This window comes from Lepidochelys olivacea (assembly GCF_965140295.1).
Source record: "Lepidochelys olivacea isolate rLepOli2 genome assembly, chromosome: 15".
In the NCBI taxonomy this organism is placed as follows: domain Eukaryota; kingdom Metazoa; phylum Chordata; order Testudines; family Cheloniidae; genus Lepidochelys; species Lepidochelys olivacea.
In genome coordinates this window covers 12,653,944-12,677,106 of record NC_140425.1, presented here as the reverse complement: position 1 = coordinate 12,677,106, position 23,163 = coordinate 12,653,944, and the positions used below count along the sequence as shown (strand labels likewise).

At 45.4% G+C, this 23,163-nt stretch overlaps 1 protein-coding gene across 1 annotated transcript in view; it reads left to right on the top strand.

Annotated features, from left to right (window-relative positions):
• PXN (paxillin) overlaps positions 1 to 23,163 on the top strand; it is a 62,812-nt gene that overhangs the window by 3,582 nt on the left and 36,067 nt on the right. The gene's annotated exons all lie outside the window — the stretch shown is intronic.

Sequence of the window (23,163 nt, the reverse complement as noted above, 5' to 3'; positions counted from 1 at the left end):
GCCAGCTACAGCTGTTACATTCCTTAAATTCAAAGTGCTGTGCCATCTGGCCAGATAGCTTATTGCTTGCATCAATAGTGGCTTTTTCCCTCCATCTAATATCTCCATAGAGTGGGAAGATTAAAGGTGAATTGCAGAAGTCTGAAAAATTGGGTTTGTGCCCTTTTTGTGGTGCTTTACAATGTATAAAGAAGACCTGAAAGCTAATTTTTTGTTTTGCTTTTGTTTTTTATGTTAGAAATATCTGAAATTTCAAGTAGAGTCTTCTCTGGTTTTATAGGAGTTGTTGGGTGTACATTGGGAATTTTTTCATACTTCGATTTAATTGATACAAGTGTTTGAATCTTTAATGAAGATGTCCTTCCTCTCAAGTGCTCCCTGGATGTTAGGAGTTAAATATGCTGGCATGAGCAGACACAAAACAGATTTAAAAAAAAAAGTGAATTAAAAATCCATTCCTCTCTCAGCAGTTCAAGTTTTGCTTTTCTGCCATGACTGTAACAGTTCTCCATTTGTCCATAGAGTCTTCCAGGATAGACAAGGTCTGAATAGCTAAATATAAAAAAGTAGAATCCTCTCTCCCTCTTAACAGCTTTTCATATCTATAGTATCCACCATAAAGAAGTGAACCTGCTGCAAGCCCAGTTACTTTTCCTGTTGCAGATCATTGTTAACATGAAAGCTGTCTACTCTTTATAATTATGTTAGTCTTTGGGAACCGAGAGGAGAAAGGATAGTGTGTCGGATGGTATGGGACAAAGTAATGCTTGGTGTAAGTCTGCTGAAGTGAAGTTACATCATGGGTGAATTTGACTATATTGCTGAAACTTTTGAACCTATTGAAAAAATAGTGTGGAGAGACTTATGCATTGAAGAGGAGGATCCAGAAGAATCCTACTTTCATGCTTCTTGTGAGTAGAGATCAGGAAAGGCAGCTATCATGAAAGGTCTGTGTGAATGGATCTTTGTTGTTTTAGGGGTTTGTTTACAGCAAGTAAAGATTGCTATTGCTTTTTCTCCAGTGTTAAAGGAATTTGTCTTCCAACACACAGGCCATGCCAGAAACTGTTCAGAAATTCTACAGATGAAACTTGTACGTCACAGTGAATGAGAAGTCTGTGGTGCAATGCATTCTTTGTGTGAGCACTGTTATACACTAGAGCAGCACATGGGGACAAAAGGGGAGTTTGCGCAGGTGAGAGATCTATTTAGATCTGTGTCCCTTGCTCTTTTGAAGAGATTGGTGCATATCATAGACAGGTTTTTGGAAGTTGATTAGGAAGGTTGGTGACTGGGTTTCTCTTTCTGAAGTGTCATAAACCAGTGTGGAAAATGAAATTACTTTCTTAAAAAGAGGGAAATGTCTGCATTATTTTTGGGTCTGTTGCCCATTGAATACCAGAAGAACAATGCAGTGTGATGTAAGGCAGGAAGGGATGGTTTGGGGATTCCCAGCAGGATAACTGCCAAAGGCATGCGTTTTGATTATGACTCTTTTAGATGACAAAGGAGGATGTTGAATCATCAATACTAGTGCAGAACCTACCCTGTCGGAACAGGTATCCCTCAGGTCTGCTCATTGGGCTCTACCAGATCCACAGTGAGGGGAGGGGAAGAATGAAATCTGTCTTATCTTGTTTTATTTTGGATACCATGTTAGGCCTACCACCTGAGGTGGGAAGCTTTAAATTTGCTGCTTGTTTTGTAGATTTCAGATGCAGCTTGATTGTTTGGCTTCCTCTCTGTTTCTTATGGCCTGAGGGAAGTGATCTGTGTGGTGGTTGTTTTTCCCTCTTTAAAAGTATAAAATTTGCTGTCAAGTTAAAAATAATGCATTATTAAACATAATCCCTTATGTGTGGTACTGTTTTAAATTCATTGACTTTTAACTATGGTGTGTATTTTGCATTTCACTCTGGACAATAAAAAAGTCCAGTTTTACTTCTGTTAGTTCTTAGGCTTGGTCTACACTAGCAACTTATGTTGATAGAACTACGTCGCTCAGGAGTGTGGAAAATCCACATAACTGTGCAACGCACTAAATCCTGGTGTAGACAGCGCTATGTTGGTGAAGGGCTTCTCTTGTCAACTAGCTACTGCCTCTCGCAAGATGGAGTATCTATGCTGACGGGAGACGCCCACCCTTACAGTGATGCAGCTGTGCTGTTGCAGCATTGTAAGTGTAGATGAGCCCATAGTCACTTTCTCTGTCTTCCTCATGGACTAGTACAAATTGCAATGTTTGAGTTTCAAGCACTGAGGTGGATATTTAAATCTTCATCAGCTGTTTTCTTTGAAATGACAGAGGCGTGGAAACACTTCTGCAAAACCTCTGCTAAGCTTGGTTTAAAAAAAGCACAGTCTTGGTAACTTACACAAAAATGGTTCTGCTTTTAGAATAGTCTCTTTTGAGGTGTTAAAAATTCATGATACTGTTCTGCTTCATTTTGATTGCAAAATCCAGCTAAAACAATAGTGCCTTCATTTTAAAAAGGATTGGGAACTGTTCACCAGAGTTCGTAAAAGAGGTTTCATAAATACAGATTATGCTTTTGGTGTTTAATAAGTAATGTATTAATGGCAATATTCTGGCTGTGCATAAACATTAGACTGTTCAGTTGCGTTCTGATTTTAGACACACTTGCTGACTGCTGGTGGCAGGTTGCTTATTTTGTCTGATGGATTAGGTAAAGTGCTAGATTAAAAGATTCAGCTACATGAGAAGTTTTTATTTTAAACTTTGTTTTTCTCTGTGGTGGCACATCTCTCCCATCCTCTTTTTAAAGGTTTGTCCCTGCTCCATTGAAGTTAGAGGGAGTTTTGCCTTTGATTTTCATGGAAGCAGTATTTAGTCCTAAGTGTGGAACAGGGTGCATATGTTGACATCTGTTTGTTGTCTCTTCTGGTATGGGGAAGATTGCTGTGCTCTGCAGCGACATGCTGTCTGTCTTTCTCTCCCTTGGTTGATGATGGGTCTGTCTGACTCACTTCCCTCAGGTTAGATGCCTTGCAGTTTGTAGAGCTGACCTGGTTGGGCTGCTCTGATGGAATGTTTAGTGTGAAAGTGCTTCATTGTGGCCTACATTCAGTAAATGGTCTTGGTGGGAAACATTGCTGCAAAAATTCAGCCTCTTGGCTCTCAGCTGGGTCAGGTTTCTGTGGGCTTGTCTACACTGGCAATTTACAGTGCCTCAACTTTCTCACTCAGGGTTGTGAAAACCCCCCCTCGAACACAGCAAGTTTCTGGGCTGCGCTCCTTGTGGAGGTGGTTTTTTTAGTGCTCTGGGAGAGCTCTCCCCCAGCGCTCTGCCTCGACTACACAAGCCACGTTAAAGGGCTGCCAGTGTAGACTAGCCCTGACTCTTTGCTGCTGGGCAAAAAGACTCAAAACAGGACTGAGGCCAACTCTGTGCTACCATTTATGTCAGCAAAACTTACGTTGCTCAGGGGTGCGAAAAAACACAGCCCTGAGCAACATAAGTTTCGCTGGCATAAGTGGTACTGTGCACAGTTCTATGTCATGGGAGAGCTTCTCCTGCCAACATAGCTACCGCTGCTTATTGGGGGCGGTGCCATTATGCGGCCCGCTAGCATAGAGTAGCTACACGAGAGGTGCTGCTGTATTGGTACAGCGGTACCACTCTGAGGTCTCTAGTGTCGACGTAGCTTAGTATCCATCACAGTAGGAATCTGACTTGTTTCAGCTTCTTAGCTGTACTGACGCTGTTCATAAAACAGGGGCTTTATTGTCTTGGGGGACTCAGACAGGGAATCCTCTGCCTCAAGCAGTGTGTAATGCAGAAAAAGGCTCATTTTCTTGCTGGTATATTTCCATTGAAAGCCTGGACTCTGTGCTGTCTTTAGCCTCTTTGTCTCCAACTGGGAGAGGTCAACATAGCCAAATGTCCAGCTGCCCTCCTGGCTGAAATGGATCCTCTAACTTAGTCTCCATCAACTGTTAGAGAAACTAATGGGTAACCTCCTTTACACCTTATTATCCACTGGATCTCTCTCTCTCTCTCTCTGTCTCCCTCCTTCCCTACTTATTGGTTCCTATTTTTCATTTTTCCTGGGGAATCCTAATACTTTCTACTTCTCCAGGCCCTCTTTTCCTCATCCCTCTTTTATATTTATAATAAATACAACTCCTAGGAAAAAGGCTGTTTTATTGCTGGAGAATGTGAACTCTAGTTTAATACTTTGTCTGGGTATCTTGGCATTTCACAAAGAGTAATGTAATAAGCCTCACGCTCCCTTTGAGGTAGGTCAGTATTATCCCCATTCCTTGTATAAGGAAATTTGCATTAGTGTAATTACATCAATGTAGTTTTTCACTAGAGTTTTGCATTGGTATAGGCACTGCCCCCTCCCCCACCCCCAGGGGCTGAAGTCCTGGAGCTTTGGTTTTGACTCCCTCTCCCCCCCCCCCCCCGCCCAGGGCAGTGGGGTTTTGGCTTTGACCCCCCTTCCTGGGGTCGTGTAGTAATTTTTGTTGTCAGAAGGGGGTTGCGGTCTGATGAAGTTTGAGAACCCCTGCACTAATACTGATGAAAATCAGGAATAACTCGGTTGAAGTCAATGAAGTTACACTGGCATAAAAACAATGTGAATGAGAGGAGAATCAGGTCTCCAGTTCCCTGCTCTAGGCCTTAGATCACAGGCCCTCCCTTGTATTCTGAAGTTGATTTTGTGTCTATTTTTGTTTGCTCCCTTGTGATGCTAGAGAGTTTGCACACTTCTACACTGCAGCTCTTCGGAAGTGGCATGTCAACTGTGGGAAGCCCCTCTAATGTATGAGCAGGTCTGTCATCTGCTCCCTGCTCACCATAGCCTGTCCTGAATAACATTTTTATTATTGGGGTACAAACTGTCATAGCTAAGCTAGTGTGGCCTAGTGATTAAAGCACAGGACAGGAAATCAGCAGACTCTTGGTTTTGTTGTTGCCTCTTCAATAGACTTGCTATGAGACCTTGGGCAAGTTTTACCCCATCTGTAAAATAGGGATAACAGTTCCCTACCTGCCAAGTTTTCCGCTTTGCTGTCCCATCTTTCTGGAGCTTTTCCCTTCCCAGGTCCTCACATAAGTTTCTTTCTCTAATTTTCCTCTTTACTCTAGCATATGACTGAGGCTATGTCCATTACCGAGCTTACTGCGGCACAGCTGTACCGATGCAGCTGTGCCACTGTAAGATTGCTTGTATAACTGCATTGTGCTAATGGGAGAGAGCTCTCCCGTCGACATAATAAAACCACCTCAACAGGTGGTGGTAGCTATGTCGGCGGGAGAAGCTTTGCCACTGATTTGGCACTGTGAACACTACCACTAATGTCGCTCAGGGTGACACAAAAGTTTTGCCGACATAAGTGGTAGTGTAGATGTGGCCTGAGTCTGTGAATGATTTTCTGATGCTCTGCATTAAAGATGCTCTAAAAATAAAATGTTGTAGTGTGGTCATCATTAAATAATGGCAACCTTCAACTTGACTACTATAGCACACGTTCAAATCTCCGCTGTCTTGTCTGTGTTTTAGAGTTTTTTGCTAACACTGTCAAATCCCTGGTCAAGACATACCAGAGCCACTGACTTGGGGCTAAAAACATTTCTGATGTTTCAGCTGCAGTAGATGGCTCTAAAATAGCCCCAGGGATTCCAGGTTCATTCTGATCAGGAGCCTGGTACATTCTCTCTCTGGGTGGAGTTTCTCTTCTTTTAATGAGGAGTAATTCATGTCTGGTACAGGAAGTATCCCTTTCTTGCCCGAGAGTTGGTTGTTTGTCGAAGACAAGCTTTAAAGATCCTATGACCAGCTACATAAGGAGACTGTTAATTTTGCTCATCTCATATGGCAGCTTCTTGTCTGTGTTGGACCTTCCCCACATTCAAAATGGGCGTAGATTGTTATTTAAACATTTTTAAGGTAGTTTGGGGACTTCAAACCAGTTTGCTATGCTGCTTTTCCCACAGTTCATGGTACATATCCCTGTAGGTCATGTGAAATCGGCTTTACAGAGTGGCACTTCATATGGGGAGCTAGGGGTTTAAGTGGCTCACTCATAAATCAAACAGCATGCGATCTCCAGGAATAATCCAGCCCCATAGTTGTGTCACAGAATCGAGCTGGTAGACAGATTTAATCCTTTGCTTGTCTAGCTCTCGGATAATATCTCACTTTTCTTCCATCTCTGGAGAGCAAAATGAGAAGAGGGTTTGACCTTGCTGTGACAGGGGTGTTTATGGTTGTCTATGGACTAAATTGGTATGGTGCTTTTCATGAGCACACTGTAAAAATGGCAAGAATAGACGAGCTTTTGGATAGGTGGACTGTAACTGAGTTGCGGTGGATTAAGGACTCCATCCTTCTTTTTTTATTATAAATAAAGCTAAAGGCTTTTCTCTGTGAAGTAGGTTCCTTTTACCACTAGTGACACTGAGTTGGGCCAGCTTAATTCACGTTAATAAAGTCTCCTGTGGGGTAGGGAAGTATATTCCCAAAAACTGTATGAAGAAAGAGGCAAAAGAGCCTGAGAATAAGTGAGCATAAGTTGGGGTCAGTCTTATGGTTTGTGGGGCCCAAAGCTGCTATGAGCGGTGGGTGGGATCTAGTGGCCTTCTCTCTCTCCACTCCCTCTTTATTGCAAGTTACGTTTTTTCCTCCCCAATCCTCTCTGCTGGCAGGTGACCCTGTGACTCTGTTTTGTCCCTGCAAGTTGTCCCTTGCACCCAAGAGTAGCCAATGGAGTGAACCTGTTTGGAAATAGTAGTTCTGAGCTGGGTAACCTTCTTTCCCTCCTCCCTCTCCCTGGGCTCTTAAAGTCTGATAGCAGTGTGATATGGGGCTGGGGCTGTTTTGACTGGCTGTGAGCAGCTTCAGCAGTTAGATAGGATCCTTGCAGAGAGCTGGAGTCCTGGGGAAGGGGGAGAAATGCCATTTCATTCACATCACGAAATCTCTCATCAGTGGCCAATTTACTGCTCTAGGTGGGTGAGAGGCATGGCCCAGGAGAAGCCTGCCCTTTATTCCTGCTGTGAAATATGAGGAGCTCTGACTTGTCAGTCAAGCTGGGAGCTGTAGCATTTGGAATGAATCATCAGACAGATTCTATAGCCCCAAGCTTGTAGTTTTCAGTCAATTTTGTTGGAGTTTAATCTGAGGTTTGCTGTTTGGCTCTCCCATGCAGTTCCCGTGGGCAGTGTCTCTTATGCATAGCCAATCTGGCATGTTGCTACTATACTTCAGTAAAGGGTTGCTTTCATCTGGCACCTCCAGGACCCTCTGCTTCTTGAGCTTGTTTAGAGGCATGGATCAGAGATGTTAGAGAGAGAAAAGACTGGTTAGATCATAGTTCATCCTCTTGCAAGGGCCAGTTGTAGTCTTGCCCCATAGAGAGCCTATCAGTTAGTAAATGCCACCAAGCTTTATCTTGGCCAAAAAGCAAAGGGCTGTGTAGACTAGGTACATGCGCCACCTTAGTACACCATTTTGATGGTGGCAAGAGAGGATTTGGGGCATTCAGATGTGCTGGAGGTTTGGTCTCTTTTCATCTTGCATAAGTTTTGGAATGGGGGGGATGGAGTAGCTAGTGACACTTGAGGTATTTTGCATTGCTTCCTCCAGCATGATCTCACTGTGGTGTGATGTGTAATGGACTTGCTGTGTGCGGAGCTGGGAGGCTGCATGGTGTGCAAGATTGGGTGGGGGGGATGGAGGGAAGGGTCTCGGGGTGGTGCAGAGAGGAAGCTTTATGTAATTCTTGGCTAGCTCTTTAGTAATTGTTTTAATGAAATGGAATGCAGCATATTCAGTGCTCTCTTGGCAGAAACAGCTTTCTTTTTTTTTTGGCTTTGGGAGGTTGAATTCGGTCTAGTTTCCGGCTGCGCTGAGCAGTGAAACTTGGATCAGTCAGAGATGGAAGAGGAGGGGAGTCTGTGCTGGTGGGGAAGGAGGCTATCTTCATAGGTTGGCCGAACCACTGACCCAAGACTTAGCATCTCTGTGCATTTCCCTGTAGGCTCTCTGAATTCAGATATCATACCAAGTTAATTTTGGAGTCTTGGACAGTAGTGGAATGCTAAGGTATTGTGTGTACATGAATGTGTTTGTGAGCCTACAAGCTATAGCTTTTTTGCTATTGGTATAGCAAAGGTGTGAATGTGATTTTCCCCAGGTCCTAGGTCAGGAGATTGGGAGTCTGATGAGCTGGGACACTGAAGTCATTCTGGATTTGTGCTGCACTGACTGTTGCTGGCTGGGCTCCCTGACTTCAGTGCATTAATATAAATTACTCTGTTTCATATTACAGGATCACAACGATCCTAGATGTCCAGGGAGCAGAGGGGGACAACCAAGGCTGAAGCTAAATGGGGACTTTAATTTCTTTCAGGATGAAAACCCTTTTTCCTTAGGATGTGGTTTTAGGTTTAAAAAGGGATCCTGTGTGTGTGGTCGGGAGGGACTGTATTTCTTGTGCTGCTTCCATTTCAATAAGACAGACCTCTCAATTTTGACTGGTACTTAAAGGTTGTTTTTTTCAGTGATCTTTACTCTTACCTTTATGAAACCTATTTCCTTCTTGGGGTTCATCTTCTGGTCTCCACTATACTGCGGCCATGAGTTGTGATTCTGTGAATGTGGCAGCCTTCAGGGTGTGGTGAAAAGCAGGAGATATTTCTCAGCTAGGAGTGGGGCACAGACCCCAGCAAAGGAGGATGAAGGTAAGAGCAGGAAGGCTGATCTAATTCTATGGTAAACTGTAGAGGGAAAACAAAGTGAATGAAGAATAAAGTTGATTTGAAAATTAAGGGATTGATTGAGGGTTGTTGGGTTTTTTACATGGTGAGACTTTCATTTCCCGTTTGCCATGCTCTGGCTTCCACTTACAAGTGCAATGTGATGAGCAGGAGCATGGCTCCACATAGCAGACCTGTCTCCATACGCTTGCTCAGCATGGCAATATTTTTAGCTAGGCACATAGGAGTTGCCATGCCACATCAGACAGTTTATTCATGAAGTGCTCTATGCTGTCTTTGGCCAATGCTGCATGCTTCACCAAAAGGTGGGAGGGTTGAAAGCCATCATGTGTCTGACCATTTGTGCAATGGTGTTTTCATAAGAATGGCATACTGGGTCAGACCAAAGGTCCATCCAGTCCAGTATACTGTCTGCTGAGAGTGGCCAATGCCAGGTGCCCCAGAGGGAGTGAACCTAACAGGTAATGATCAAGTGATCTCTCTCCTGCCATCCATCTCCACCCTCTGAGTAGGGGATACTCCTGTCTGACTCTTGCAGATGATCAGTTTGCACCCTAATGTCCTGTGATCTGATTACAACTCTCATTGTCTTACCTTGCATAGGTACATATGTTCATGGTCATAAAATTATTTGATCACAGCAATTGTCTTGATGACCCCTTGTGGTATAAAAGGCAGTGCATTTAGAACAAATGCCCCCTTTCTTCTCATGCTGTGGAAGAAGGTAAGAGAATTTCAGTCAGGTGCCTTCTAACACTTCTCCTTTATAGGGTAAACTACTCTAGATTTTGCTAGCTCTCACCTTCTGCATCTCCTGCCCAAACCTCCAACTGTTTATCCTGCTTTTCTGTGGACCACTGTGTTTACATGACACATTGGCGAAACTCTTGAGCTCTGTGGTTACACCATTGCTTGGGAAAAGGTACAAAAGATTCCAGAGTGGACTAACCTTAGTGCCATGCACAGGCTTCACCAGTTCACTGTCCACTTCTCGTGCCAAATTATAAATAATATGCTGTTCCTTGTATTAATCCTTGGGGCACCCTTTGTTATCATACTGAGAAACTGCTGATCACTAAGATTGGTCCTTAACGCTTAACTAACTTTTAATCCATGCAATGACTTTGCCTTCTACCCCATTGTTTTTTTCCATAATCTTTTATGAGGGATGGTGTCAAAAACATTGCTAGTCCAAGGAAATTATGGCCACCAGGTCACTATTCTGTTTTTATTAAGGATGCACTGTTAAGGTTGAAAAATATACTTTTGTCTGAATCTATTTTTACCTGCTGTAGCAGAGATGACAACTCACCCTCATTTTCAGTAATCCTCCTATATTTTACTTGTAATTACAAAATTACTATTTCTCTCTTAAAATCTAATTTTGTAAGCACACACAGGTGTACCACTCACCATCACTCGGGTCTGATGAACACTGCAAATAGCATTGCACCTATGAGGACATTCATTTCCACTGCCCCTGTGGAACATGCACAGACTGTGCAGTGAGGGTCTGGTAAGAGGCAAGCCGTGGTGATTTTGAATGGTTTGGGGCACTGCTGGATTCACCGCTCAAGCAACAAGCTGCGCGTTGCAGTCTCACTGCCCTGTGGACCCTGTTGGACTAAGTCAATGTGCTTTGGGTATCTAGAGTGTGCCAGCAGGGTCCAGACAGGGCAGTTAGAGTGCAACATGCTGCCAGTGGCTTGTGAATGCAGTACCCAAGCCCCGCTGACGATCGGTGCAGCTTGCCTTTTGTCAGACCCTCACTGCGCACTCTGCATGGGAGAAGAAGCCAGAGGGGCAGAAGGAGACCGTGGAGGAGGAGAGATGGAATGTGACAGAGGAGGGAGAAAAGGAAGAAGGTCATCCCAGGAAGGAGGTGCAGACCTGTGACTGGCCAATGTAATTATGGGCCCTAGGTGGCACCAGAGGGCAGCTTTCCTAGGACCAATCCTCTTCTCTCTCTTTAGGGGTGGGGGTCAAGGGTGCAATGAGAGGGGTACACAGGGGCCCAGCTCTCCTGGCCGTAGACAGGGAGGGAACAGGAAGGGGAACAGATCCCAGTGCCTCCCATGGAACATAAGAATGATGTCCCTAGCCTCTGTTTGCCAGAAGCTGGAAATGAGTGACGGGGGATGGATCACTTGATGTTTACCTGTTCATTCCCTCTGGGGCACCTGGCACTGGCCACTGTCAGAAGACAGGATACTGGGCTAGATGGACCTTTGGTCTGACCAAGTAGGGCCATTCTTATGTTCTAAGAGAAATGTCATTGAAAAGTAGGTTAAATGTGTGGTCAGTGTTGCTGTTATATTGGTGATTGTTCGCCTTTCTTCTCTCTTAAAGGAAACTGTTTGGTGTTGCTCTCAGGTCATCTCACACTCTTTTGCTGGAAACGCTCTGTAAACATCAGCAGGGAAGGCAGAAAAATCCTTACATATTTTTAAAAAGAATTAAAAGAAAATCCAGCCATGCTATTTAGAAGGCGCTTTATTGGTAGCTAGAATTAGAGAGAAGAACACTTTAAGCAAATTCTATGTGCGAACGAACATCCCTTTAACTTTTTTTTAAAAAACCCTCAAGCAGGTTTGTGAGGCTTGTTTGTTTGACCTATCAGGTTCTCTTTACTCATGTTATAATCACCTAACCTCTTGAGGTGGTGCTCATCCATCTGTGATTCCCCAGATCTACCTTGCCCCCACCACTACTGGCATTTTAATCTGCAGGTGCAGTTGTGTTTCTAATGATATATTTTTTCTGTCCTCAGTATCTTCACACTCACTCACTTTAGAGCCATGGGATAAATGCCTTCCCATGTGAATGATTTACTGCACTTGAGTTTCTCAGGTTGCTCCATAACATCTTCCATAAAGACTAAAATGTATCAAGCCTGCATTCTGTTTTCCTGTTTTAAAATAATCTTCAGAATCGGAATGTTCCTATAGTTTTCAGTGCTAAAGACTGATACGGATTTCATTTCTTTTCTGCTTCCTCATCCTGTTGCTGGCCCCTCTCCCCTTGGTGGTCTGGAGGGCCCCCCAGTCTTCATGGCAGCATTTGTGCTTCTAATGTATTGAATGGATTTACGATTTATCTTAGTATTTCTGTCCTTCATATCATTGTCTTTGTGTGTATCTTTTAAATTTACAACTGCCATCCTGCTTGGCAGCTTATAATCAAATCTGTTTGTTGTTTGGACAGTACTTGAACTGTTTAAACATTCTGTTTCCCCCCTGAATCTTATGTAACTTCTCTGTACAGCCCTGCGACTTACTCTCCCTTTTTCCTTTTATTTTTTTTTTTTTTGCTCAAAGTCCTACAGGCATTCTCGTCTCTGACAGATTTCTGAAGAAGACAGATAATTCACTTGGGGGCTGTGTGGTGTAAAGTTTTTTACATCTTTCTTTGGATGTGCTTGCAGCCATTCTTATTTGATTGTATTACTATAGCACCTAGGAGCCCTAGTCATAGACCGGGACCCCATTGTGCTGGGCGCTGTATAAACACCGAATGAAAAGACAGTCCCAGCCTTGAAGACCTTACAGTTCATAGGTTGATAGTCAACCGTTGTCTGCAGTGGCATCAATGGGATCTAAGGGTGATTGGCACCATGATTGGTCAGACCCTTAAAGCTGATAATTGTTATCCCTAAGGGAGTTGTCCTCTGCTGTGAAGTCTAACCTAGCTGTGCCATGATGACTGCCCAGTAGAGCTCCTGCACTTTCTTCATGGGGGAATTCAGATCTAGCATCCTTTCCTTCCATAAAGGTGCTCAAACTGCTCTAACCTGCAGTTGTATATGGCATCAAGCTGCTTCTTCAAACTGTTCCAAACGTGCCATTAACTAGTTAATATTGGGGTAGTTGAAATGATCCACTGTTACTATTGTACCAGTCGATGTTGTAGCTTTAAGAGATTATTGTTCTGATATGGATGCCTGCAATATATTCCTACTACAGACTAACACGGCTGTTACTCTGAAACCTGTCAATATATTCCTACTGTTATGTCAGTATTTCTGTTACTTGGGTTTTGTAACCAAACAGAGTCCACCCAGGGCTCAAAAAATGTACTCGCCCACTATCCATTGGCAAGATGTGCTGGTGAGTGGGCAATTGGAGCACTGCCCAGCAGTGGCTGTATGCTGCTTCTCCACAGCTGGATCTTTCAGGTTGGAGCTCTTCTCCAAGTTTTCTCTGGTCTTCAGCAGTGTGGGGAGTAGAGCTCCAGCCCCAAGAGCATTCTCCATGCTGCATGTTTTGTCTATGTTTTTCAGGCAGATGTGGGAGGGAATTGCCCACACTAAAGAACAGAGGTCCAGGCATAAAGCCTGCTAGGAAAGGAGAGTAAGGGAATCAAAGAGCTTGGCTCCCCATCCTAGTAGCCAGGATAGTGGGATCCCTTTTCTCTTGCAGCAGCTATGAGGGCAGACACCAATTAGCTCAGGCTGATGCCAGTGTTTGGGGTGGAGAGAACAGCTTGGAATGGGGGTAGCATGCTGAGATCTCAAGCATCTTGCAGCCCTGTGTTTGACATGCTAAATTTCCTATTGCAGGGCTTTTCCTATAGCTGCTAACACTCCTTCCACTTTGTATTTACCTTGTATCTAGTCCGCTGGCTGGAAAGTGTCCTCAGTTCCGCTTACAATCCTTGCACTCAGGAATGGTCTTTCAGTGATATTTATGATCCTGTAAATAGATGCTTCTCTGATTTTTGGAAACAGCTTAGAACTGCCTATTTCTGTTGGGACAATCTTAATGTGTGGCTGTGAACAGGTTCCAGCTTATGTCCTGGTCTTGTGTGCCATGGAATGGGCATTTCTGGCTGCCAGAACTGGCACTTTGGAATCCTGGGAGTCTCCTACACCTCGAGGGTGTGATGCTGGACTGGTGCTCATTGCTCCCTGTGAGAAGCTGCGCTTGAATGGTGATGTATCCTTTGTACAGGATTCTGAAGGTATTTCAATGAGAGTCTAGGGATAGCAATATATTCTGTGTGTTTGACCTGGCTCTTGTGGAAGAGCTGCATGCTGATGTAGCAGGAAGGGTCTGGTTCCTCAGATAACTGGCTTGGCTGAGCCCCTCTTCCTGTAGGAATATGAGGGAACCAGTGTTTTGATCAGGGACCTTGGCCCTGGGAAGTTGTTTATGGAGGGGCCAAGTCAGTGGCTGCTTGCTTGAGTTTCATAAAGGTTTTCCTGGCGGTGTTTTGTCAGAGTAGAGCAAATCTTTTATTTCTGAATTAAGGTGTTGATCCCAGGTCTAGAAACTTTCTGGGAGTAAGCCTGCATCTGATTGAAATTCCTGCAGTGCTGTTTTGCCTGTGATAGAATAAATGGAGGACTGGATAGCTCAGTGGACTGGTCATGGTCCCAAGGATGCTGGCTCAAATCCAGCCCAGGTCAATAACGACAAATTTGTACTGTTTAATCCTCTGTGAATGTTTGTACTCGTTCCATTTGTCCCTATCCACCACAATTGGCAGTCCTAGCAGAGAGGCCAATCTACTCCCATCTGGGATCATCTTCTTCAGCCTGCTAGAAACTGGCTGTTCTAGGGAAGTAAAAAATGTTAACCGGTTAACCAGTAAGCATTGTCTTACCGGTTAACTGACTTAACTGTTAAACCCTGGGCCCCGTGCCAGGGGCCAGCCGGTCCCAGCGGCCCCATGGCCCTGTGCCAGCCAGAGCAGCGCCACCTGGCAGGAATGAACCCAGCTGTGGCACCCGGCTGGAATGGGCCCAGCTGCTTAACAGTTAACTGTTTAAACGATTAAAAATATTTCTTTTAAATGGTGTCACGGAGTCCCCGGGCGATGCTCTCGATCTCCTCCCTACCAAGCCAGTCAGGACTCTGGGGAAGTCTCCTTTCTGTGAGCAGACTGTCTGTAGGGCAAAAAGCTCACACAGCTTCCACCTTCCTGGGTCTGACCTCGGCGCATTCAGCATCCTCTGCCCCTCCGTGCACTTCCCACAGCCAGTCCGCCCAGGCGGGGTCCTGGGGAAGCCAGAGGGTCCTTTACCCCAACTTCACAGTCAGACGTGACTCTCAACCAGCCAGTAAAACAGAAGGTTTATTAGATGACAGGAACATGGTCTAAAACAGAGCTTGTGGGTGCAGAGAACAGGACCCCTCAGCTGGGTCCATTTGGGGGGGGGGGCAGTGAGCCAGACAACCATATCTGCACTTCACTCCATGTCCCCAGCCAGCCCCAAACTGAAACTCTCTCCAGCCCCTCCTCCTCTGGGCTTTGTCCCTTTCCCAGGCCAGGAGGTCACCTGATTCCTTTGTTCTCCAACCCTTTAGCTCTCACCTTGCAGGGGGGAAGGGCCCAGGCCGTCAGTTGCCAGGAAACAGGGTGTCGGCCATTCTCTGTGTCCAGACCCCTGCACACACCTGCCCTCTAGGGCTCTGCAATGATCATACACCTTTATCCCACCACCTAGATACTTAAGACCTGCATAGGGGAAACTGAGGCACCCCCACACTGTTCAGAGGAAACATTAAGAACAGTCCCGCTTCGTCACAAATGGTTAACTTTTTAAACGGTATTTGCATCCCTACTGTGTTCTAGCAACTGAGAGCAACTCTGGCTGCTGGTTTGCTCATGTGCTGTGACTTTTTGAACTCTTTCCTAACTCTGTTTTAGAGGTTGTTTGTGAAGCTGCAGATAAGGGAGTTTCCGTCAGTTTACACATCTTTGGCAATCACTTCCTTTCATTCAGGATCTGGGCTAGAGGTCCATGAACTCCTGATCTCTGCAATGAGTCTGGGTGGAAAGGTACCACATGAATGGGGAGAACTAATACATCTACCGCGTGGGATATTTTCTTATTCTAGCTTCATACAACTGGGGTTCATGTCTGTGAACCTTTATCCCAGGGGCATCTAAACTCTGCCCAACTGAGGGTCTTGTTTACCAGGAGCCAGATGGCCACATGTAGCTGCTGTAAAATGAAGTACATTGTATTTATTGTCATTACCTAATACAAAGGAGCAAAGCATAGAAGCCATAGGACCCAGTATATGATAATCCTTTTTGACCTGAGGTGAGTTTGCTAGGATGAGGACTAAACTTAAAAACAAGGGGAAACAAATCTAAGGTGTCTTTCTATTTCTTAAGTGGGGAAAGTTGCTGTTGGCTAAAGAGCAGAAGTACAGACTTTAAAAAAACAAAACCCCACCTCTTTATAAAAAAAAAAAAAAAAGTTAGTAGCAGGATATTTAGTAAGGGAAGTAAATGGTCCCGGAGCCCAGGGAAGAACTTGCACTATTCCAATTAAGTTCAGATGCTCAATACTGGAAGCAAAGTATAAAGTACACAACGACGAGTTGAAGCTGATAGAGATTTAAAGGGACAAAATACAGTGGGCAAAGTGGCCAATGATTTTCATCAGGGTATGCACATCCAGTAAAGTGGGGATTACTGCTCCCAGGGTTCCACTTGGTGACTTCATGGTGTATATTATCCTAGGCAGTGTGATGGAGTGGGTAGCATGGATGTAGCTTAAGTCATAAGACATTGGAGTGGCTGCATCTGGTTTTGTAGCCTAAGTCATAAGACATTGGAGTGGCTGCATCTGGTTTTGTAGCCTTCTAATCCCAGCACAACCTTCCAACCCAATAGCATATAAGAACAAACGAGTGGTGGTATCTGATCAGACCATTGCTTCTTCAAGTTTAGCATTCCGTTTCTGTCTGTGGCCAGCACCTAATGCTTCAGAAGAAGTGACACCTCCACCCCAGACAATTCACTTGCAACACTCCATATAGCAGAGGTTAGGGGATGTTGCTTCCTGACCCCTGTAAGCAATCGTCTAACGCCTGAGAGATTTGATTAGCATTATCTTGGCATTTATAACTACAAGTACTATCCAGCCACTTCTAAGTGTTAGCTTTGTACTTTCAAGAGCTTCAGAAGTCTGGAGGGCAACTAGTCCAGTTTAGTCTGTTTAGTAGAAGGATGCTTACACAGCACTGTGAAACAGCCCCATGATCTGACTGAGAACAGACTTAGTGGAAGGGAGCCGCAGGCTGTCTTTGTGAATACAAGAGGGAAATGCATAATCTGATTTTAATTCTTTTTTAACACACCCTTTTGCTGACACCTCTCAGCTTGTTTGAGTTTAGATCCAGTCTAGCTTCTGAGGTTGGAATGAAGTGGAACATTTTTGATGTGCTATGTATCCGATGAAGTGAGCTGTAGCTCACGAAAGCTTATGCTCAAATAAATTTGTTAGTCTCTAAGGTGCCACAAGTACTCCTTTTCTTTTTTCTTTTGTGGTTTCCTTGTACTGTTTGGATTTTAAGTAAGTGCTGTGGATTTGAGCTGATCTTTCAGGAAACTACCAGCTGATCTTTGAGGCAGTTCGCAATTTCTCTCAGCCTATGCACTGTGTCTGTGTGAATCTATGCGATCATACCTTGTGGGTCTGGTTAAGATTGGGCTTAGTTACCTGTCCAAATATTGATATGAATGGAACCAACGTTTCCAAAAATACCTAGTCTGTTGCCTCATTGGCAGGAGGAGGGGGAACGGAGGAGCTGACTCAAGGAAAGGGGTTGTGGTTTACAGGGACTTGTGGAACACAGCCACAGTATGGCCAACTGGTCTCCTATAGAGTCTGTGTGTAGAAGGCTTCCCACGGTGGGAAGCTGCTAGCAAAAAGTTTGACCCTGGGAGGTGCTGACAGCCTGGAGCACCTTCAGCATGTTAATGCTGCCAAGTGTACCATTGCTGAGCTCCTGTGCAGTCATGGGTTTCAGCAAATTATTTATGTAAACTTGCAAGGAAGTGATGGGGCTTGGTCTGAGCCAGTTCCAGGAACGCTTTTGAAATGTACTTCATATCTCAGCACACTGTATGAACAGTACTCTTGACTCTTCTCGTAAGAGAAATCAGCTCAGCAACACCAGGCTCCTGTGTCTGGTCTGAGCTCACTTGTTGGGATTTTCGAGGGTTTCCCCAGCTCATACAGTTGGCTCCTATTCAGAAGATTGAGGCAAGGAGAGGTCTGTGTCAAAAGCTAGTGCAATCCTTGTGCAGTGTTCATATTCCCCTTCCAAGAGGATGTGAGGTATGGGACTTCTGGCGCTCCTGCTGGAGTGTCCAGTTTTTAAATATTACAAAGTTAGCAACCCTAATTGCAGTCCCAGTTATTTGAATCTGTGGAAGCAATAAACAGGTCCCCCACAAATCTCGCCACTTTTCCTTCCAAACACAAGGGACAGTTTTTCAACCTTGCCTCTACTAATACAAATACATAGCGCAGTGTACATTGTAATAAAGTTTTTAAAAACATACCGTTTTCTCCTGGGGGACAGGGAGGGAGAGACCGAGCCATATGTGACACATGTAAGTCACATCACTTAATATATGACTGGAAGGTGTTTGGGTACTAAAGTAATGAGGGCTTCACAAGAACCTGAACAGAATAGAGAAGTCCTGGAACCAGGTGAGTATCCTTCTTTCCATATAATGATAGTGTCTCCAGTAGTTTCCTCACATAGAGTAGATGTATCTTGGAGCCTCAGAAGAGACAGAACCTAAGGCAATATAAATATAATTGTGTTTACAACTCTGTTTAGACTTGGTGTGGTTCCATTCATGCTGGCTGGTCAAAAGTTGTTGAGTTAGCCTGAACCATGTTAAAACAATTGTAAAATGCTTCTGGTAAAAAGTTAGTGTGTCCGTCCGTCCGTCTGCTGTGTGATGTAGCTGCCCATAGATCTCTATCTGTTGCTTTGCTATGTTGATTGATGTCTGAAGCCTTGCGTACACTGTCAATTTCCTGAAAATCTCCGCCCCTTACTGTAGCACCCATGCAGCTGTAGTGGTTAGTGCTGTAGATACATTACCTCATTTTTTCATCCAAAAGGCCAACAGTGATGCCAGAGGATAGAGGGATCCCAAGGATTTCTCTGTGAATGTGCACCTGATCTCCCATCAGAGTGGAGGCTAGGTCATTGTAAGGCAAGCAGACAGAAAGAAGTGGGTCTGTGCCATGGTTTCTGTAGCTTGCACAGATATGACTGTGGTGGGCAAAGTATAAGAACCTGAATGGAATAACATTTGCTAGAGCACTATTACAAATCAGTTGCTGAGGTCTTTTACCATGTCATCTAACCCTAATAAGAGCAGGTCAAGCCAACCTGACTTGCCCAAGATCTGGGCAGAGCAGGGAAAAATACCAGTGTTTGGTCTGTATTACCATTGCTAGTACTCATATGGTCTTGGGCAAATCACTTCTCTCTGTGGGTATGTCTACAGTGCAATTAAAAGCCCGTGGCTGGCCCATACATACTAGCTGACTCAGGCTCACAAGTCTCGAGCTAAGGGTCTGTTTAACTGCGGTGTAGACATTTGGGCTTTGGCTGGAGCCCAGGCTCTAGTAACCTGCAAGGTGGGAGGGTTCCAGAGCTTGGGCTCAGGGCTGTCCATAGCTATTCTTGGGCCCTACACAGCCCCCCCATGGGTGGGAGTGGGGGACCTCAGGTGTTCGTGGGGGACGGGTGGCTGGCCTCAGGCAACCGTGGGGGTGGGCTGGCTAGGGGAATGGGGGAACCACCCCCCAGCACTCACCAGTAGTGTGGCTGGGGCCAGGCTGCTGCACTTCCCGCTGCCAGTGAGTGCAGGCCCGACCCTGCTGCAGTCCTCAGGGGAGTGGGGGTGGGGCTGAGTGGGGGCTTTGGGGAAAGGGTGGAGTGGGGACGGGGCTGGGGTGGAGCAGGGGTGGGGGCCCTGGGGAAGAAGCGGGGCAGGGGCTGGAGCAGCACACAGCTGCGCAGGGCACCAGGAAATATGGTGCCCCAAATTTCCTGGTGCCCTACGCAGCTGCGTACTTTGCATATGGGTAAGGACGGCCCTTCTTGGGCTCCATCCTGAGCCCAGATGTCTGCATTGCAATTAAACAGCCCCTGAGCCCGAGCCCCTTAGCCTGAGTCAGCTGGCATGGGCCAGTCGCGGGTGTCTAATTGCAATGTAGACGTATCCTGTGTCTTTAGTTTTTCCCTATCTGAAAAAATGGGTATAATGATCATTTCCTACCTCATAAGAGGGTTGTGAGACTTAATTCATTAATGTCTGGGAAGTACTTTCGATTTCAAGTGCCTTCTATGTAAGAATCTCAAAGTGTCATTCAATTATGGAAACATTTTAAATGGCCTCTTTTCAAAATGTCTTACATATTACCAGAATGAAGGTAAGCTAAACTGTATTTACATCTTTTCTGCCATACATGAATTGGTGGGCTATTTTAGGGGGTTAGTTTTTATGCCTATAAAAATCTTGCTAGCCGTTTGGCTGCTAGTATTTAGAGACCACTGCCTATCATGCTGATCAGTATTGTCTTTTTAGTTACTTCTGTGCTCCCCTGCCTGTCTGGTGTCTCTTGTCTTATACTTACATTGTAAGCCCCTTAGGGCAGGGACCATCTTTTTGGTCTTTGTTTGTACTGCACCTAGCACAAAGGGCTCCTGGTATGTGACTAGAGATCCTAGGTGCTATGGTAATGCAGATAAATATAATATTCTAGTTTATGCTTCTTTGCTATTATTCTGGTAGTAGTCCTTGGAGTGAGTTGTTTTTAGAGAGTCCCTTTTGTAGTTTGTAGTTAGATGTATCTATTAGACTTTTGTGCCTAGGCTTCCTTATACCAGGAGCTAGCTTACACACCTTCCTGCCCCTGTTTTCCACTTTCTGATTATTCTCTCCCCTTTTTAGGCTAAAATTGCACTTCTGAAGGGACTGCCCTTGTTGATGTTCCAGTTCAAGAGCGCCCCCGCCTCTTCCCTCTCCATGGGTGCCTGATTCTGCCAGGGCGTGGGCAGGTCTGTCCCCTACAGGCGTTCTGGGGAGGGAGGCTCCAGCATGTCTTTGTTGGATCAGCTCTTTTAGTGGACTGCAAGTGCTCCTTCTGAAAGGCTGCTTAATGGGATAAATATACCCAGGCTCCCCATTCCTCTGCAGTTACTCACCATGTAAAACTGTCCTGCATGGGATCGTGTTACCGCCCTGAGCTGTCTCCCTGTAAATGAGAGTGCAAGTCATGTACTTGTGGAGCTTGGGGGAGGCAAGATTCATTTGCAACTAATGAGGGAAAGGAGGGTTGCTGTTTTAAAGTTTGGCTCTTGGGCTTTTGTCTGAGAGGAGGTCTGTCCAGAGGAGTCTCTCTCAACCCTGAAATCCAAGGTTTTGGAGAGTTAGCAGGACTGTCTCTCACAGGAGGATAGTGAAAGTGTAAGGATCTGAATCCAGGCCGTGTCTTTCAGGTATTGGGGTAAACTGGCTGGAGAATGGTATGTCACTTAGAGGGCTGAAAGCTAACTTGGATTGGGTTTGCATAGACCCTCTGAGCCCGGACAATCTTCAGAAGTTTGAGAGCAGGGAGGCACCTGCTGGAGCCCTGAGCCCTGGTGGTACGCTCTGTGGGGCTGAAGCCCCGAGACTCCCCTCCCTGCTGTGAAGAAGCCCCTATTCCACCACCCCGTTGCAAGGCAGAGGTCCTGTGCTGTCTGTCCGTCCCCCCACCCCACTCTGGGAGGTGGAGAATGGGAGGAGGGCATGGGAAGTGCCACGAGCCGCTCTTTAACTGTAAAAGAGCTGTAACGTGGCTTGCGAGCAACAGTTTGTTTGGCCACCCCGGCATAGAGTGACCATTCCTACAATGTTGTATCCTTTTTGATTAAACTTGACTTGGCAGTTACTGCTCTTTGCTCCCAGTTACCAGGCCCCTGGAGATGTCCACTGCCCAGATCCGACAGTTCCAAACAATTTTTGGGTGCTCGGGAGAGTCGTGGTGCATTCACATATGAAGATGGGTGTGAGTTCTAACCAACCTGGCTGCAGTGAGGATAGCGTAGCACATATGACCAAATATATTTCATCAGTACTGCCCACCACATCCTTGGTTCTGGGACATGAGGGAGCTGTAGAGGTGATGAGAATCTCCTGTGGCACTGCTAGGAGACCAGCTCTGTGGCTGAACATTGGCAGCATTAGCTATGCACTGTGGCTAGTGGAAAAGTCCTGGATCCATCCTTATTGCTCACTGTCCAGATGTTCCACAAGGAGTAGTGTTATAGCCTGATGGATCAGAATTCACAGAAGTGGCCTTTAGCTGTGGAAAATTAAAGGCTGCTAGTTATGAAATGTTTGGGGTATCTTGTATTCATTACGTTACCATTCGTTTCTGACCAATAGACTGGGTGTAGGGCAGAGATTGTGCTACAAACTCGCTCCTTTTTGGTGTTCTGTCCACTTACCTTAATAATGACCCCTCCTCAGCTGTGAAGGAAGATGAGCTGCCTATGGAAATCCTAGGGATTCCTCTCGCCTCTGGCACCAACTCTGTCATCCTTGGTATGATTAATGATATAATGTGTCTGTACCACTAACTCACAGACTTCAGTTAGTGCAATAGGCTGTTGGAAACAAGGGAGGGATCACTGTGGGTAGAAGAGTGAGTATATGCTTTCCTCTGACTATCTCCTTGGGATGTAGTCTCCCATCTTATGAACTGGTAGTCAGAGAAGCCTCTGTAATGTAGCTAGCAAGTACCTTTCTGCTGAGAGCTAGACATGACATCATTAAAATTGGATTGCAAACATCTTCTCCGGTAATTCTTTGTGCGAATATCTTGCTGTGGGGCATGAGGGTGGGTTGGTAGGAGGAATAGAGTGTATTGGTTTGTGGAAATCTCATGGATTGCACATGAGTAGTGGAAGGCAACCTATGTTATAAGGAGCCAGGGTGGATAGGAGGCCAGCAGTTATGCCTGCTCTAGCTTTGCCAGTGTGCTGTGCTGTGGGCTTTACCATAACTCTTTCACTGCTGTCTCCTGCTTCATGTTCTCTCCTCCCTCAAGGGACATTCCTAGAATGCATAGGAGGCTTTCAGTAGGGGGCTAAACAAAGAGGAAACCTTGATGTCCTAGGGAAAATGCCAGTGAAAATGTTATCTGTGCCTCTTTTGGAAGGCTTTGCTAAATAGTGCCTACTGAAGGAGCCAAAGCGCAACTGCTAGTTGTATTGAAAAGGAGACTGACATGTGCTGTAAATGTGTAAAGGGGGCTCTGTGATAACTGATCCTGTGCGCCTTCCAGCTGCTGTGTTGTGATTGTTAGACAAACCTGGGATGTAGGAAGCCTTGGCATTTGCCTGTGTGGCTGCTTGTAGAGGTGTTTCTGCCTGAGGATACTGTGTTCTCCAGATAGCAGCAAGTGCTGACATGCAAGGGAATGGCAAGGGAAACTGCAGCAGAGTCCTTGGAATGTATGAGCTATTCTCCGTCTGATAGGGCTGTGCATGGGTGTCTAGTGCAGGAGAGATAGGGAAGGAATGTACAGTGTACAGCTTAGCCTTACTTATGGAGATGATTAACTCTCTCAGTGCTGTTTGAACTGGTAAAAGTA